The sequence below is a fragment of the Lithobates pipiens genome, unplaced genomic scaffold, assembly GCF_037356315.1.
Source record: "Lithobates pipiens isolate NorthernLeopardFrog02 unplaced genomic scaffold, aLitPip1_a1.2 Scaffold_8, whole genome shotgun sequence".
NCBI lineage: Eukaryota > Metazoa > Chordata > Amphibia > Anura > Ranidae > Lithobates > Lithobates pipiens.
The window spans coordinates 215,533,538-215,550,655 of NW_027507903.1; the positions used below are offsets into that span (position 1 = coordinate 215,533,538).

The 17,118-nt window shown below is 42.8% G+C and overlaps 1 protein-coding gene across 1 annotated transcript in view; it reads left to right on the forward strand.

The window, feature by feature from the left end:
* The first annotated feature begins 9,011 nt into the window (after positions 1 to 9,011).
* LOC143960094 (uncharacterized) overlaps positions 9,012 to 17,118 on the forward strand; it is a 143,566-nt gene continuing 135,459 nt past the window's right edge. Inside the window, exon 1 of the mRNA XM_077468373.1 lies at positions 9,012 to 9,196. The gene's annotated coding sequence lies outside the window, so the exon portion shown is untranslated. The remainder of the gene's footprint in view (positions 9,197 to 17,118) is intronic.

Here is a 17,118-nt window from a genome sequence, read left to right on the forward strand (position 1 = left end):
GATCTCCAACCAGGACATAGTCATGCAGGGATCAAATCGCCCCTATAGTAGGTTCAAGGTAATCTACAACCAGGACATAGCCGGGAAGGGATCACATGGCCCCTATGATAGGTTCATTGTGATCTCCGACCAGGACATAGCCAGGAAGGGATCACCTGGCCCCTATATTAGGTTCATAGTGATCTCCGACCAGGACATAGACAGGAAGGAATGACCTGGCCCCTATATTAGGTTCATAGTGATCTCTGACCAGGACATAGACAGGAAGGAATAACCTGGCCCCTATATTAGGTTCATAGTGATCTCCGACCAGGACATAGACAGGAAGGAATGACCTGGCCCCTATATTAGGTTCATAGTGATCTTCAACCAGAGCATAGCCAAGAAGGGATTACATGGCCCCATGTATGATAGGTTCATAGTGATCTCCAACCAGTACAAAGACAGGAAGGGATTGCATGGCTCCTATGAGAGGTTCATAGTGAACTTCAACCAGGGCATAGACCGAAAGGGATCACATGCCCCCTATGGTAGGTTCACAGTGATCTCTGATCAAGACATAGCACCAGAAAAGTGCACATAAATGTGTGTGTTTTTTTGGGGGTGGATTTCATTCATCTGACATTAATGCCAAAATTCAGGTTAAGGAATGCAAAATGTAGTACACAGGACTTTTATGCAATGCATGTATTTGAACAGGTCCTGTAACCATGTATTTATCTTGTTCATGCATTTGAAAATGCAGCAAAATTTGAAGCATTGTGTCCAATGTTAACAAACCCTTAGGCCGCGTACACACGCGGGGACTGTTCGCTCAACTTTGTCCGTCAAACAGTTTCGGCAAACAGTCCGCTCAAAATTAGCATGGACGGACATGGCCACACACGACGGACGAACAGTTTGCTGAAACCGTGCGCGATGACGTGAACGGCACGTACGACGGGACGAAAAATACGACGTCCTATACACTGCATTATAACTTTCGGCGTGAAAATCCTTTCTGAGCATGCGCGCAACTTTGTTTGACGAACAAGCCTACACACGCGGGGACTGTCCGCTGAAACAAGGTTTCAGCGGACAGTTTTTCGGAATTTCCGAAAAACCTTGTTCAGCGGACTGTTCGCTGAAACTGTCCGCTGAAAGCCCACACACGAGCGGACTGTCCGCTGAAACTTGGTTTCAGCGGACAGTTTCAGCGAACAGTCCCCGCGTGTGTACGCGGCCTTAGACATTCAGTCCCAAAGGCTAAGCCCTGGTTCACACCAGTGTGGCTTTGAAATCGCGCTACTTTAGCACAGTTTCCAGACTGCAGATCAGTGCAATTTGCATCGGTGGTTTAATTGCAACTTGCTACTTTGTTTAACCACTTCCCACCCGGCCAATGCATATATACGGCCGGGTGGGAGCCGTCTACTCCTGATAGGACGTTCAGGAACGTCCTTCAGGAGTAGCGGGATCGCGCGCGCGCGTGCCCGCGCAGCGGCGCGATCCCGATGTGCTCGTGTCACCCGGACACGGCACATCTCAGATCGGCAGGAGGGCTCTGTGATTGGCCCTCCTGATCACATGACGGCCGTGTCCAATCACGGCTGTCATGTGATGTAAACAAACAGCCGGTTGCTAGGCAATCGGCTCTCCTCTCCTCACACGGAAGTCACCGCTGAGGAGAGGAGAGCAGAACGCTGCAGCCGGCTGATGATCAGTGAGTATGGGCTGCTTTTTACAGCTTTTTACTCACTGATCATCAGTGTAGTGTAAACACACAACACACCACACAGTACAAACACAGTCCCCACATATGTCCCCAAAACACACATGTCCCCAAAACATACATGTCCCCAAATAATAAAAACACATGTCCCTAATAATAAAAACATGTCCCCCACATATGTCCCACTAAAATCACATGTCCCAATGATTATCTGCACACATATGTACGTGATCACCTGCACACATATGTACATGATCATTTGCGTACATATGTCCGTGATCACACAAACCAATTATTATACACTTAACGGAATTTTTTTTACCAAAAACATGTAGCAGAATACATTTTGGCTTAAATTTATGACAAAATTTGATTTTATTGGATTTCTTTTCAAATAGAAAAAAGAAAATATTGTTTTTTTTCCAAATTTCCGCAATTTTTGCGCTTATATCGCAAAAAAAAAAAAACGGAGTCGTGAATAAATAACACCAAAATAAAGCTCTATTTGTGCGAACAAAATGATAACAATTTCATTTGGGTACAGTGTAGCATGACCGCGCAATTGCCACTGAAAGCGCTAGAGCGCTGAAAGCTGAAAATTGGGCTGGGAAGGAAGGGGGTGAAAGTGCCCTGTATTGTAGTGGTTAAAAGAAGTCAATGCAAGTCAAAATGAAATCGTAAAAAGGTAGTACAGGGACCTACTTCAAAGTCGCTGTGACTTGAGTGCCAATGATTTTAATGTTTCAATGGCTGAAAATAAGGTGCAACTCGTTATGCCATTTTGAACTGTCAAATTGCATTGGTGTGAACTAAGGCCAAAAAAATAGTTCTAATATTGTTTTATTTTTTTAAAACAGATTTGGTGTGTTAAAGTTTGTCAGCAAGAAATACATTACTTTTTTTTGGTTACCTTAGGCTTAGGTCAGGGGTGTCCAAACTTTTTTCAAAGAGGGCCAGATTCGATGAAGTGAACATGTGTGAGGGCCGACCATTTTGCCTGACATTCTTTGAACCATTAAAATTCGGTCATTCGAGCACTCATACCTGGCCCAACAAAAATTCTCGTGCCTTTGTCGCGCTCGTTTGCCTGACACACAGACGAATGCTCTGTTCTTTAGGGGTACCGTTAAGTCTTAATGGTACCCCACACATTGGAAACATGGGGTGCTTTTGGTGCAGCGCAATTAAAAAAAAAAAAAAAGCTCTGGGACTTCTTTCCCTGCATTTTTGTGGGTATGGAAGCCCATTGAAATGCATGGGCTGCCCTACACACAGCATGCAGCCATGCAGATGTCAACCAAGGGCTTATTGGAGGGGCAGTAAAACTACATGGTTAAGCTGTTTTTACCACCCCCAACTTCTCCCCCTTTAGCTGCAGAGGGAGCAGCTGGGGGTGTACACATGCTGTGGCTGCAGCTGGAGGTATGCTCAGGGTGAATGGGCCTGCACTGCAACTACCCCGCAACTGTGTAGACTGCACAGTTGCGGTATAGTGATGCTACATTTACGGGCTTAAAACAGGTGGTGAGGAGGCAACATAATGCCTCTTTACCACCTTTCAAATGCCTCTGAAAAGCGATCTGTATATGGATTGCTTTTCAGAGGAGCAGCAGTCCTGGCTGCTATCACACACACAAGCACCACAAAAGCAGTTCTGATGGTACAAGAATGGGGGGGGGGGGTCTGGATTAAAAGTAACACACATGCATACACATACACACAGACATACACACATACAGACACATGCATACACATACAGACACATGCATATACTTACATACGTACAGACACATGCACACACACACATACAGACACATGCACACACATACATACATACATACAGACATACACGCACATACATACACGCACATACAGACATACATACACACACACACACACACACACACATACATGCACACAGATACATACAGACACACATGCTGCACACACATGCTGCACACACATACAAACACACATACAAACACACATACATGCACACACATACAGACAGACATACACGCACATACATACAGACACACATGCACATACGCATACATACAGACATACATGGACACACACACACATGCAATCATACATGCACAGACACACACACACATGCACACACACACATGCACATACAGACACACACACACACACACATACATACAGACAGACATGCACACACACACACATATAGACACACATGCACACACATACATACAGACATGCACACACATGCACAGACACACATACACACACATACACACATCCACACATACATACATACATACAGACACACATGCACACACATGCATACAGACAGACATGCACACACATACATACAGACACACATGCACATACATACAGACACACATGCACATACATACAGACACACATGCACATACATACAGACAGACATGCACACATATACATACAGACACACATGCACACATACAGACACACATGCATACAGACAGACATGCACACACATACATACAGACATGCACACACACACATACAGACACACATGCACATACATACAGACACACATGCACATACATACAGACAGACATGCACATACATACAGACAGACATGCAGACACACATGCACACACACACACATACACATAAATAAAGCCTTTTTAAAACGAATCTAGCTTGTAGTACAGTACCTTTCCATTCCATTTCCTCATTCAGCCGGGTACTGCACTGTAGGGGGAAGCAGAGAGCACAGCACACTCCTCTGCACTTTACTTTCACTTTTGAAGCCGACGGAGCTTCACACAGTGCCGGGGATCGGTTGATCTGACAGCCCTGATCCCGCAGCACACCAGGCGGGCCGTTCAAAACCGGACTGCGGGCCGGACTTTGGACATGCCTGGCTTAGGTGATCTGTGGCTCATCTGTGAAGTGTTTCAGTCTAGCAAACTTGTCAAACAATTGAGCTTGACAAACAACAACAGTTTTGTCTCTGCAACATTGTATCAATTGTTTGTAGAAGTTCATTCTTTGCAGCATTTGATTCATTATACAGTCATTGGTGAGCACAGGACTCTTCATACACTTTGTACACATTGCAGAGGTCTCCCTCATATTATTTCCTCTTCTGGTCAAAGGTTTTTTTTTTTTTCTGTGTTAGGTGAAATGTTCTTAAAGGATAAGTTCACCTTTACAAATAAAAAAAAAAAACACACAACATTAAATGCACATCTTTTTGTGGGGAATAAAATGTGTGTTTATACATTTTTTACACTGGAGCCTGTAAAGCATTGCGCTCAGGATCCTGTAGACTCTCAGTACACTGTCTGCCCACATCTCTGATGCAGACAGGCAGTTACTGAATTGCAGGAAGATTCAATGAACTATGAGAGGAGGAGTTCCCCTGTCTGCTGTCACAGGGAGGGGGGATTGGGGCAGAGGATACAGGAGCTCAAACATGTTATATGTTCTACCCTAACTACAGGTGCAAAATGTAACATGTTCCAAAGGTGAACTAAGCCTTTAGGTTTTTTTTCTCTTGGGCTCATTCACACTAAAATGTGGCATGGGAAACCGGCATTCAGAGCGTGCTTCCCTGTTAAAAATGCATTGGGTGTGTGATCTGCTGCAGGTGTCTTATTCCAATGACGCCCTAAGCGCAGATCATAAATGCAGTGTGTTTGCCTGCACCAGGTCGCATGGTACCACAGTACCATGCAATTTGGTGCAATGTGTTTTTGAAAAGTAGTGCATGCACTAATTTTGTGCAAAGCAGTGTGATGTAGTGCTGAAAAAACTGAAAATTGTGACATACTTACCGTCATTTTCCTTTTCTGGTGCCAATCCATGGCAGCATACATGTGATAGTGCTCCGCCTCTACTCCACCTTCAGGACTAGTGAATAGCATAAATTAGAGGACATTGTCACTCCCCCAACATTCTTTCTTAATATAGAATACTGAGGGTTGGAGCGTATGCTGCCGTATGCTGCCGTGGAAGAAAATCACCTGGCTTTTAGGAAAAAACTCAAGACCTTCCTCTTCTAGCTGATGATCAAAGCTCGCCACAGCACCTTGAGGCGATTCAGTTCGCATTGTGCGCTATACAAGTATTTCATTCTTTCATTCATACAATTTTTCATTTTCCTGGTGCCTCCATAGCAGCATACATGTGATAAATAACTAGCTCACACGGGTGGGTTTAATGCTTTAATGAAAAAATCTTTTAATCAGATACAGACATAGCAGCACAAAGTGCTCTACTCCCGAACTCTACAGTCGTAAGAGCTCCGGGATCAACACGATAATGTTTAAGGAACGTGTGTCGAGAAGACCAAGTGGCGGCCCTGCATATTGTTTCCAAAGAAACGTTGGCCCTCGCTGCCCAAGAAGCTGATACCGCTCTTGTTGAGTGAGCATTCACCTGAGCCGGAGGTTCCAAGTTCTTCACCCTGTATGCCTTCTGAACCCAGGATGCCAAGGTTCTAGTAGAAGCTTCCTTCCCTCTATTTTTGCCCCCTGGGATGATGAGTAATCTTTCAGAATTCCTGAAACTTGCTGTGGCTTCCAAGTAGGCCCTGAGGACTTTGGATGTTCAACTTGGACAGGGGTTTGATTCTGAGTCCATAAAAACTGGCATTGCCCATTGCTCTGACAGGTTTGCCATTGAGGTGACCTTAGGCGTAAACCCTCTGAGAGTTCTACCCTATCTGGAAAAAATTATATATGTTCATCCCCGATGCCCAGGGAGTGGAGCTTCAAAATCCTCCTGCCAGATGCAATGGCCAATAGAAAAGTTGTTTTTAAAATTAAATTCCAAATTGAAACTTCTTCAACCGGCACAAATGGATGAGTAGATAGAACTTCCAGTACTAAAGGAAGATCCCACTTTGGGAAGGAACGCCTGGATGGAGGACGCATCTTCAATACTCCCCTGAGGAATGTAACCACTAGAGGGTCTTCTGCCCACTTGGTATTGGTTGCTGCAGAAATTGTGGACACTTGTACCTTGAGGGAACTCTGGCTGAGCCCCAAATCGAGACCAGTTTGCAGGAAACTATATCATTTAACCTGTGTACAACAAGCATGTTGGAAACATTTCTCCCAATCAGCACTCATAAATGTGCAGATGCATGTATTCTGATGGCAGGGAAATCTCTCCACTATCAGAATACAATAGGCCAGAGTGATCAAATGTGTGGATGGGAAAATCGAGTGATTTTCTTTTGTTAAACCCGCTGGTTGAATGAAAGAAAATGAATCATGTATGGTCTGCCTTACGTCCCTTTCACACGGACGATCCGTTCAGGGCCGCCTGTCATAGAGGTCTATGGAGCGTCGGATGTCAGCGGTGACAAGTCCGCTGACATCCGACCCGCTCCGATCCGAAAAAGTGTGGCGGAGGAAAAAGCTATTTTTCCATCCGTCATCGGATCGGATCGGGTGATGACGGACACTGTGGTCCATCGTCACCCGATCTCCCATAGGGGAGAGCGGCGCTGTGACAGGTCTGTCCCTGCGCAGTGTGCAGAGACGGACCTGTCATCTTCCTGCTCAACGGAGATCGCTCTGGCGATCCCCACTGAGCAAGCGGATATCCACGGGGCGGATCAGCACTGATCCGCCCCGTGTGAAAGGAGCCTTAGTCAACTCACTCTATTATGAGCTAAAACAATACTTGTCATTTTCTTGTGCTTTTCATTGTTCCCTTTGTTTACCTGCAAGTGGCTTACATATAATGCAGTCTGATTTAAATGTCTGGAGCCACCTGTAGCAGAAAAGATCCTTTGACACCCACGGTATTGAAATTTAGAACATTTCTTCTAATCAGTTAAATCAACATTGATTTACTGAAACTGGAGTGGGAAAAATGTGGTGCAGCTCTGCATAGAAAGCAATCACCGTCCAGGTTTTATTTTCAAAGCTTAACCACTTCAGCTCCGGAAGGTTTACCCCCCTTCATGATAGGCCAATTTTTTCCGATACGGCACAATGTTAATTTAACTGACAAATGCGCAATCGTGAGGCACTGTACCCAAATAGATTTTGTCCTTTTTTCCCACAAATCAAGCTTTCTTTTTGGGGTATCTGATCACCTCTGCGTTTTTTTAATGTTTTGTGCTATATAGAAAAAAAGGCCGACAATTTTGAAAAAAACAATATTTTTTACTATGTGCTATAAAACTTTCCCAATAAAAAAAAAATTTAAAAATCGAATTTCCTCATTCATTTAGGCTGATTTGTATTCTGCTACATATATATATATATATATATATATATATATATATATATATATATATATATATATATATATATTTTTTTTTTTTTTTTTTTTTCCCAATACATTTATACTGATGGGTTTGGGCAAAAGTTATGGCGGCTACAAACTATGGGATATTTTTATTTATTTTCTTTTTTCTTTTTTACAAGTAATGGTGGCGATCAGCGACATATAGTGGGACTGTGATATTGCCACAGACAAATCGGATACCTAATTGACACTTTTGACAATTTTTCTGGACCAGTTACACCAATAAAGTGATCAGTGCCAAAAATATGCACTGTTACTGTACTAATGGCACTGGCAGGGAAGGGGTTAACATTAGGGGCGATCAAAGGGTTAAATCTGTTCCCTGGGTGTGCTTACTAACTGTGGGGGAGGTGTTTTGACTGGGAGGATGTAACGATCCGTGTCCCTGCTCAGCAGGAACACAGAATGAGCACATTCTACTCTCACAGAACGGCGGTCTGCCCTGTTTACATCGGACATACAGACTGCCGTTCTGCCTTTCTCCTGAACAATCGGCGGGTCCCGGCGAATATCGATTGGCTCCCATCACAGTGTCCAATGGGGAGCTGCAGACCCAGAAGTGTCAGATCACGTACTTAGTATGTGATCTGGTACAGGGTGGTTGCCCTGCCACAGTAAATGTACGTCGGGCAGCCCCAAAGCACTTAAGAAGCTGATTGGGCTACCATGCACAGCTGCACCAGATTTTGCACTCTCCAGTTTTAGTAAAGTGTTTAGATTTCTGCTTTATAAATTATTAATTCTTTACATTATGTTATGTATTTTCATCATTTATATATAAGCAACTTATGCAATTTATTTTAGTACAACTATTCAGTCACATAGGAACAGTTTTTTTTTTCATATTTTAGTATATAGCTACAATAATAATATTTTAAGATTACATATATTGTCTTCAAAATATAATAACATAGAGCAAACAGTTCAGACCGTGCCTGTGTGTTTTATGTCGCTGTGATGCAGTTTCTGGGTGGAGAAGAAGCTCTACGGTAACCAGAGAGCCCCAGAGACTGTATTCATTTATAGTTGCTAGTCTCAAGAACAACAAGGGAACAACTTGTACATACCTGTGGTTCCAGTGATTTCTTTTACTATGTTCTGGAGTATAATTCCAGTTTTCTTTACCGTCTTGTCAAATATATGTCTTCGTATTCCAAGCCAACAGTTGAAAGACATTTCATGAGATAAGAAGGCAAGGTAAACCTTTTCACAGACATACGTCTATAGCTGCATTCTATTTAGCTTTGTCTACAGTTAGAATGCTAAACTTCTACTTTTTCATTCTGAGTTTTGTTGCTAAGTCTGAAGTATGGCTATGTGTATGTAATGGGGATTCATGCCAGGTTATGAGCTTTTATTTTAGTTATTTTAGTAGGCATCCACAAACAAGGTTCTATTTTGTAATTAGATGATCATTTAGGAAGAGCAGAATGTGTATTGAACTGCAGAATATGTGTAGAAAAAATCCACAGCCAGATATAATTCAGATTTTAGCAGCATGGGTAGCACGGTGGCTCAGTGGTTAGCACTTCTGCCTTGAAGCACCAGGGCTAAATCAGAAAACTACTTGCAATGAGTTTGCATTTTTTTTGAGCTTGTGTAGGTTTCCTCCGGGTACTCTGTTATGCACTCACACTACAAAGACAGGCTGGTAGGGTAATTGGCTTCTTTGTAAATTGGTATTGGTATGTGTATGTATGCTGATGTGATAAGAACCTTGTTCGGCAAGCTCCAGGCTATAGTAAATGACAGCCTCTGTTGGAAGTGGAATACTGAGGTTGTATCTGCAGTAATATGTCATAACCCCAATATGTTTTTTTTTTTCAGACTGCGATTTTCTAACCGCTAAAAGTGATCCAAGCAGCTGATTAGCTGATGGATCACTTTTTTGAAACAGTGGGAGGGGTTGACCCTCTTGCCATTTTCGGGTGGTTCTCAAGCTTACCTGGATGATCGGTAGCCCCAGGAACTGATCTGGTGGTTGCGGTGGCTGACCACAGAGATTAGCTGAGGAAAGATGGCCTCAGCTATAATCTGTGGCCTAGGAGGTTTCGGTCCAATGTAATAATGCAATTTTTTTTTTAAAGCATTAGAACAATTTTTTTTTTTTTTTTAACCAAATGCTTTCTGTTGTAGGGACGAGGGCCTGTCATGCTGTATTTATATTGCAAGGGATGTTCACATTTCTTGCTATAGCAATAAAAGTGCTAAAAAAATATAAAAATATAAAAAAGTCATAAAAAATAATAATTTAAATACTTTTTTTAAAACGTCCCCATCCCCTTGTGCTTGTGCGCAACGGCAAATGCAAATATAGGTCACGCCCACATGTGTAAACTGTGTTTGCACCACACTTGTAAGGTATTGCCGCAAACTTTATAACGAGAGCAATAATTCTAGCACTAGACCTCCTCTGTAACTGTAAAACGGTAACCTGTAAAAAATGTAAAACATCGCTTATGGAAATTTTTAAGTACCGTAGTTTGGCACCATTCCACGAGTATGCACAATTTTAAAGCAAGACATGTTATCTATTTACTCGGCGTAACATCATATCACATCAACAACATATTGGGGGTTATTTAATAAAGGAAAATTCACTGTGGACTTGGAAGTGCAGTCTGAGGGGGACATGCAAGGAAAATAAAAAAACAGCATTTTTGCTTGCACATCATTGGACTATAAAATCAGCTGAGATTCCCCTCAGATCTACTGCAACTGCACTTCCAGTGCGCTTATAGTGCAGAGTGGATTTGCATTTAGTAAATCAACTCCATGTCGGTGCTTGTGTTTTTTTTTTTTATTCATTAACTGCTTCCGGATCAGCCGCCGCAGTTATACTGCTGCAGGTTGGCTCCCATGCGCAAGCCGTCGTAGCTGTATGGCAGCTCTTTAAGACTCCTCCGGCATCTTAAACACACAAATCCCGAGTAGAGACAGATCGCGCGTTCATACTAAGTATGAACACCGATCTCTGTCTTCCCCTAGTCAGTCCCATCCCCCCTACAGTTAGAACACACTTAGGGAACACAGTTAACCCCTTGATCGCTCCCCTAATGTTAACCTCTTCCCTGCCAGTGCCATTTATTCAGTAATCAGTGCATTTTTATAGCACTGATTGCTGTATAAATGTCACTGGTTTCAAAAATGTGTCCGATTTGTCCGCTGCAATATCACAGTTCTGATAAAAATAGCTGATCGCTGCCATTATTAATAAAAAAATAAAAATAAAAATGCCATTAATCTATCCCCTATTTTGTAGACGCTATAACTTTTTGCGCAAACCAATCAATATACACTTATTGCAATTTATTTTATCAAAAATATGTAGAAGAATACATATCGGCCTAAACTGAGGAAATTTTTTTTTATTTTTTTAAATTGGGATATTTATTATAACAAACGATTTGTTCTTATAGTAAAAAATTTGTTTTTATAGTAAAAGATTTGTTTTTTAAAAAAATTGTCGCTCTTCTTTTGTTTATAGCACAAAAAATAAAAACCGCAGAGGTGATCAAATACCACCAAAATAAAGCTTTATTTGTGGTGAAAAAAAGGACGTAAATTTTGTTTGGGTACAGCATTGCACAATCATGAAATTGTCGGTTAAAATGACGCAGTGCCATATCGCAAAAAATGGCCTGGTCATTGAGCAACCAAATCTTCCGGGGCTGAAGTGGTTCTGTTTTGAGATTTTGGTGTTTACATGTTTAAAACTGTTTTTTTTTTGTGCTAGAAAATTACTTAGAACCCCCAAACATTATATATTGTTTTTTTCTAACAGCCTAGAGAATAAAATGGCAGTCATTGCAATACTTTTTTTCACACCGTATTTGCACAGCGGTCTTACAAGAGCACTTTTTTGAATAAAAAAATAAGATAACAGTAAAATTAGCCAACTTTTTTTTTATATTGGGAAAGATAATGTTACCCCGCGTAAATTGATACCCAACATGTCATGCTTCAAAATTGTGCCCGCTCGTGGAATGGCAACAAACGTTTACTCTTAAAAATCTCCATAGGCGACGTTTAAAAAATTCTACAGGTTGCATGCTTTGCATTACAGAGGAGGTCTAGAGCTAGGATTATTGCTCTCTCTCTACCGATCTCGGTGATACCTCACATGTGTGGTTCGAACACCGTTTTCATATGCAGGCCCTACTCATGTATGTAAAAGGGGTAGATAGGTTGCGCTATGGGGCCTATAATCCAAAAGGATACTAAAAATATATATAAGTACAAAGTAGTTATGTGTCAAGATAGGTAAGAGCAGCCTCTATTGATATCCACCTGGTGGGGTGGAGAATGTTAAGGGGGGGTTGCAGTGAATAGATCTGGCGCTATACCTATTTATTGCCAGAAAATGTGTCACTAGGGACTCATTTATCTGAAGTATTCAGCATAATGGCAGGTAGTAATTAAAAATGGGATTGGCTATATCAATGTACCAATAAAATGAAAAGTGTTAAACCAGCTCAATTATATAAGATATACACCATCCTAACAATTAGTGAAATAAAAATTAAAAGTTAGTAAACAGTGAATAATTTCCAGCGTGCTGGCTATTTAAGTGAAAAAACTAAAGATAATAAAAACTAATGGTCCCAAGAGGGTTGTGACAACGAATAAAGTGCTGGTGCTATTACATTTGCTGATAAATTAGTAACAATTAGGTATAAAACTGAGACAGACTGTGCTGTCTTCAAAACTGTTAGTGCACTAACGTGACGGTGAAGTTTATACAAAATTCATGCAACAAGTAAAATGACACAATAAATAGGTGGTAAATATCAATACTTCAAGTGAAAACGTGCACAATAAAAATGGAAAAAAATGAAAAAATGAATAAAAAATGAATAAAAAATATATATGTGAAGAAATATAAATAGATAGTCTCTGATGAATAATAGGATTGATGGGGTTGCCCCGTGAGTGGGGGGAGGGGGTGTGATAAATTCAGATCTTATTCTCCATGCACTGTGGTCACTTCTAGGTTGTACTCTCACCGGAAAAAAGACCCCATCCGGGGTGGATCAGCCTTCACAATATTAGCTATTGTGTCGCTCTCTGGCTTGCTTCTGGTAAGGTGCTGGGGATCCCTCGTTTTTTCACAGGTGGAGTGTGCCACGATATGTATGTTAAAAAAGAGGACCATCCATAGTGTGATAACGTATGAGAAACAGATTTATTGAAAAAGATTAAAACTACTTACAAATGTGAGTAAGAATGGTAGCGGTTTTGTTAAATTACTGCTATAGCTTTAAAGCAGCTTGCGAGCGTCCCGTTCGGCTTCCCCGCCGTCTATGCTAAAGGTGTACGTCATTTGGCCACACCCTACGCGTTTCGTCACTCGGACGTCATCTGGAGCCAGATGACGTCCGAGTGACGAAACGCGTAGGGCGTGGCCAAACGACGTACACCTTTAGCATAGACGGCGGGGAAGCCGAACGGGATGCTCGCAAGCTGCTTTAAAGCTATAGCAGTAATTTAACAAAACCGCTACCATTCTTACTCACATTTGTAAGTAGTTTTAATCTTTTTCAATAAATCTGTTTCTCATACGTTATCACACTATGGATGGTCCTCTTTTTTAACATACATATCGTGGCACACTCCACCTGTGAAAAAACGAGGGATCCCCAGCACCTTACCAGAAGCAAGCCAGAGAGCGACACAATAGCTAATATTGTGAAGGCTGATCCACCCCGGATGGGGTCTTTTTTCCGGTGAGAGTACAACCTAGAAGTGACCACAGTGCATGGAGAATAAGATCTGAATTTATCACACCCCCTCCCCCCACTCACGGGGCAACCCCATCAATCCTATTATTCATCAGAGACTATCTATTTATATTTCTTCACATATATATTTTTTATTCATTTTTTATTCATTTTTTCATTTTTCATTTTTTTCCATTTTTATGGTGCACGTTTTCACTTGAAGTATTGATATTTACCACCTATTTATTGTGTCATTTTACTTGTTGCATGAATTTTGTATAAACTTCACCGTCACGTTAGTGCACTAACAGTTTTGAAGACAGCACAGTCTGTCTCAGTTTTATACCTAATTGTTACTAATTTATCAGCAAATGTAATAGCACCAGCACTTTAGTCAGCACTCAGCAGCTGTAGTATTTATAGCTGCTGGCTTTTAATATTTTTTTTTTTGGTGGAATCCCTCTTTAAGTCTCTCAGTCACCCTTCTGAATGAGAAGCTAGATTTCAAAGCAGGAAATCTAGCTCTTTGACTTGTAAGATTCATCACCTCAGATTTAGCAAAATAAATTTTACAGTTTGATAATTGTGAGTAGTAATCTAATGCCCTGTACACATGGCCGGACTTTCCGATGGAAAATGTGCGATCGGAGCTGGTTGTCGGAATTTCCGACCATGCGTAGGCTCCATCTGACTTTTTCCATCGGAATTTCTGACACACAAAGTTTGAGATCTGGATATAAAATTTTCCGACAACAAAATCCGATCGCGTAAATTCCGATTGTGTGTAGACAATTCCAACGCACAAAGTGCCACACGTGCTCAGAATAAATTCCGAGACGGAAGCTATTGGCTACTGGCTATTGAACTTCCTCTTTATAGTCTTTATAGTCCCGTGGTACGTGTTGGTACGTGTTGTACGTCACCGCGTTCTTGACGATCGGAATTTCTGAAACTTTGTGCAATAGACAGACAGTGGGGATGACCACGTGTCCGTGTCAGCGCAGGGAAAGGTGCTTGTAGGAGCACTTATTGCAACTTGGTGCGGGATACTCTAAAAATGGAGGATACGGCGGGGGCATCTACAGAGGTGTTGGCCCACACGTCTAAGGTGTTTCCTTACCTAACTTATTTTGATAAGTTTATTTACAAGGAGTGGGGAAAAGCCTTTTCAGTCCCAAAACGCATGGCGGTGCATTACTCCTTTAAGGAGAGTCTCCTGAAAAATGTTACATCTCCTCCGATTGTTGAACCCCTATTTCCAGGTTAAATAAGGTACCTGCGATTCCGGTGGAAAGGACTCCTGCTTTCAAGGACCCTGCCGAGACAGTTGCCTGGTCCATGTTTACAGTGGTGGGGTCAGCATTGCGGCCAGTGTTAGCCATGGCCCTGGTGTCACAGACGCTTACTGAATGGGCTAAATTGTTGCACCGTGAATTGGAGAAGCAACAGGCTTCCCCGGTCTGCGTGGAGCTGGCGGACCAGTTGGTACAGGACCTTAAGTATGTCTGTGATGCGGCCTTAGATACGGCCCACTTGCTCTCTAGAGCCTCAGTATCAGCAGTAGTTCTAAGTTGCCTGATTTGGCTGAAATGCTGGTCTGCGGACCAGGCATCTAAGAAAGCACTGGCGGACTTGCCCTTCCAGGGTGAGAGGCTATTTGGAGCCTCGCTGGATGACATTATTAAGAATGGGGGTAAAAGTACGTTACTCCCACAGTCCAGAAAAGGGAAGGAGCCACTCCATAGGCAAGGGCCCCCCTTTTCTGCTCAGAAGAGGATTTTTCGTCCGCCCGGGTCAGCAGGTTCCCAGTCCGACAAGGTGCCTGCTGAGGGACAAAAAGCGTCTCTAGTTTCGCAAGCCAAACAAGCCTGCGAGCAAATCTGTTACCGCATGAAGGTTTTCTTGTCCGCTAAACAGATTTTTTCCCTCCAACCTTCATCTTCTTACGGCTCGTCGGGAGGCCCTGTTTGGGGCAGTACAGGACCTGCTGCAGCACGGGGTGATAGTACCTGTACCGACGCCAGAAAGGTTTCAGGGATTCTACTCCAATCTGTTTGTAATCCCAAAGAAGGAAGAGGTCAAGGCCCTTAACAGCTTTGTGAAAGTACAAAGGTTCAGGATGGAATAAGTTCGCTCAGTGATCGCTGCACTCCATCAGGGGGATTTTCTGGCATCTCTGGACATCAAGGATGAATACTTGCATGTTCCCATATGCATCAAGCATCAGAAGTTTCTGAGATTTGCAGTTGGGAACAAACACTATCAATTTGTAGCTCTCCCTTTTGGCCTGGCGTCGGCGCCGAGGGTCTTCACCAAGGTGCTAGCCCCAATTTTGGCTTTGCTAAGGCAGAGAGGGATCACAATCGTGGGTTACCTGACCTCCTTCAGAGGGCAAATTCTGCCTCAGAATTAATGGAGGATGTAGCAATCACTATGCAAACTCTACAGAAGTCGATGTTGGTGCCGACTCAATGCCTGGAGTACCCGGGCCTGCTTTTGGACTCCTCGGAGGTGAGAGTCTTTCTTCCTTTGGACAAGCTGCAGACTCTTCAAGCTGCGGTGAAGTTATTGGTGTCCCGCAGGTGGTTGTCGCTGCGTTTTTGTATGCGAGTCCTGGGTCTCATGGTAGCCACTTTTGAGGCAGTACCGTATGCTCAATTCCACACTCGAGTCTTGCAAAACGAATAATCCTGTCAAGATGGGAAAAATCTCCATTATCCCTGGATTGTCAAATGAGGACATTGTGCTTCCGTCCTTATGTCCTCGGCCGTCGGACTCCAAAGAGGTGGCTTTGCATTTCTTGGATGTGGTCCGGGCTCTGCGGGTGTATCTGTCTGCTACGGCTCTTTTCCGGAGGTCGGACTCGCGGTTTGTATAGGTGGCTGGTCCGAAGAAGGGACTGGCGGTCTCATCGGCCACCATCTCTCGGTGGATCAGACAGATTGTAGTTCAGGCTTATGCCATAAGGGGACGGGCACCCCCCTTTCGTGTCACGGCACATTCTACCAGGGCAATTAGTGCCTCTTGGGCTTTCCGACATCAAGCGTCCGTTTCTCAGGTGTGTAAGGTGGCGACCTGGTCTTCCATTCACACTTTCACAAAATTTTACAAGGTTGATGTGAGCGCATCTTCGGATGCTTGCTTTAACCGCTAGGTTTTGCAGGCGGCTGTTTAAGGTTGCAACTCCTCCGTTGAGGAGTTGTGATTGTTATGGGTGGAGTTATTGTTTGCTGTTCCCACCCCTTGTTTCTTTGACACTGCTTGGGGATGTCCCTAAGGTCAAGAAGAGCTGCTGTGTCCGTCAATGAACAATATAGAAAATAGGATTTTTGTACTCACCGTAAAATCCCTTTCTCTAAAGTTCATTAACGGACACAGCACCCACCCCTCCTATTTATG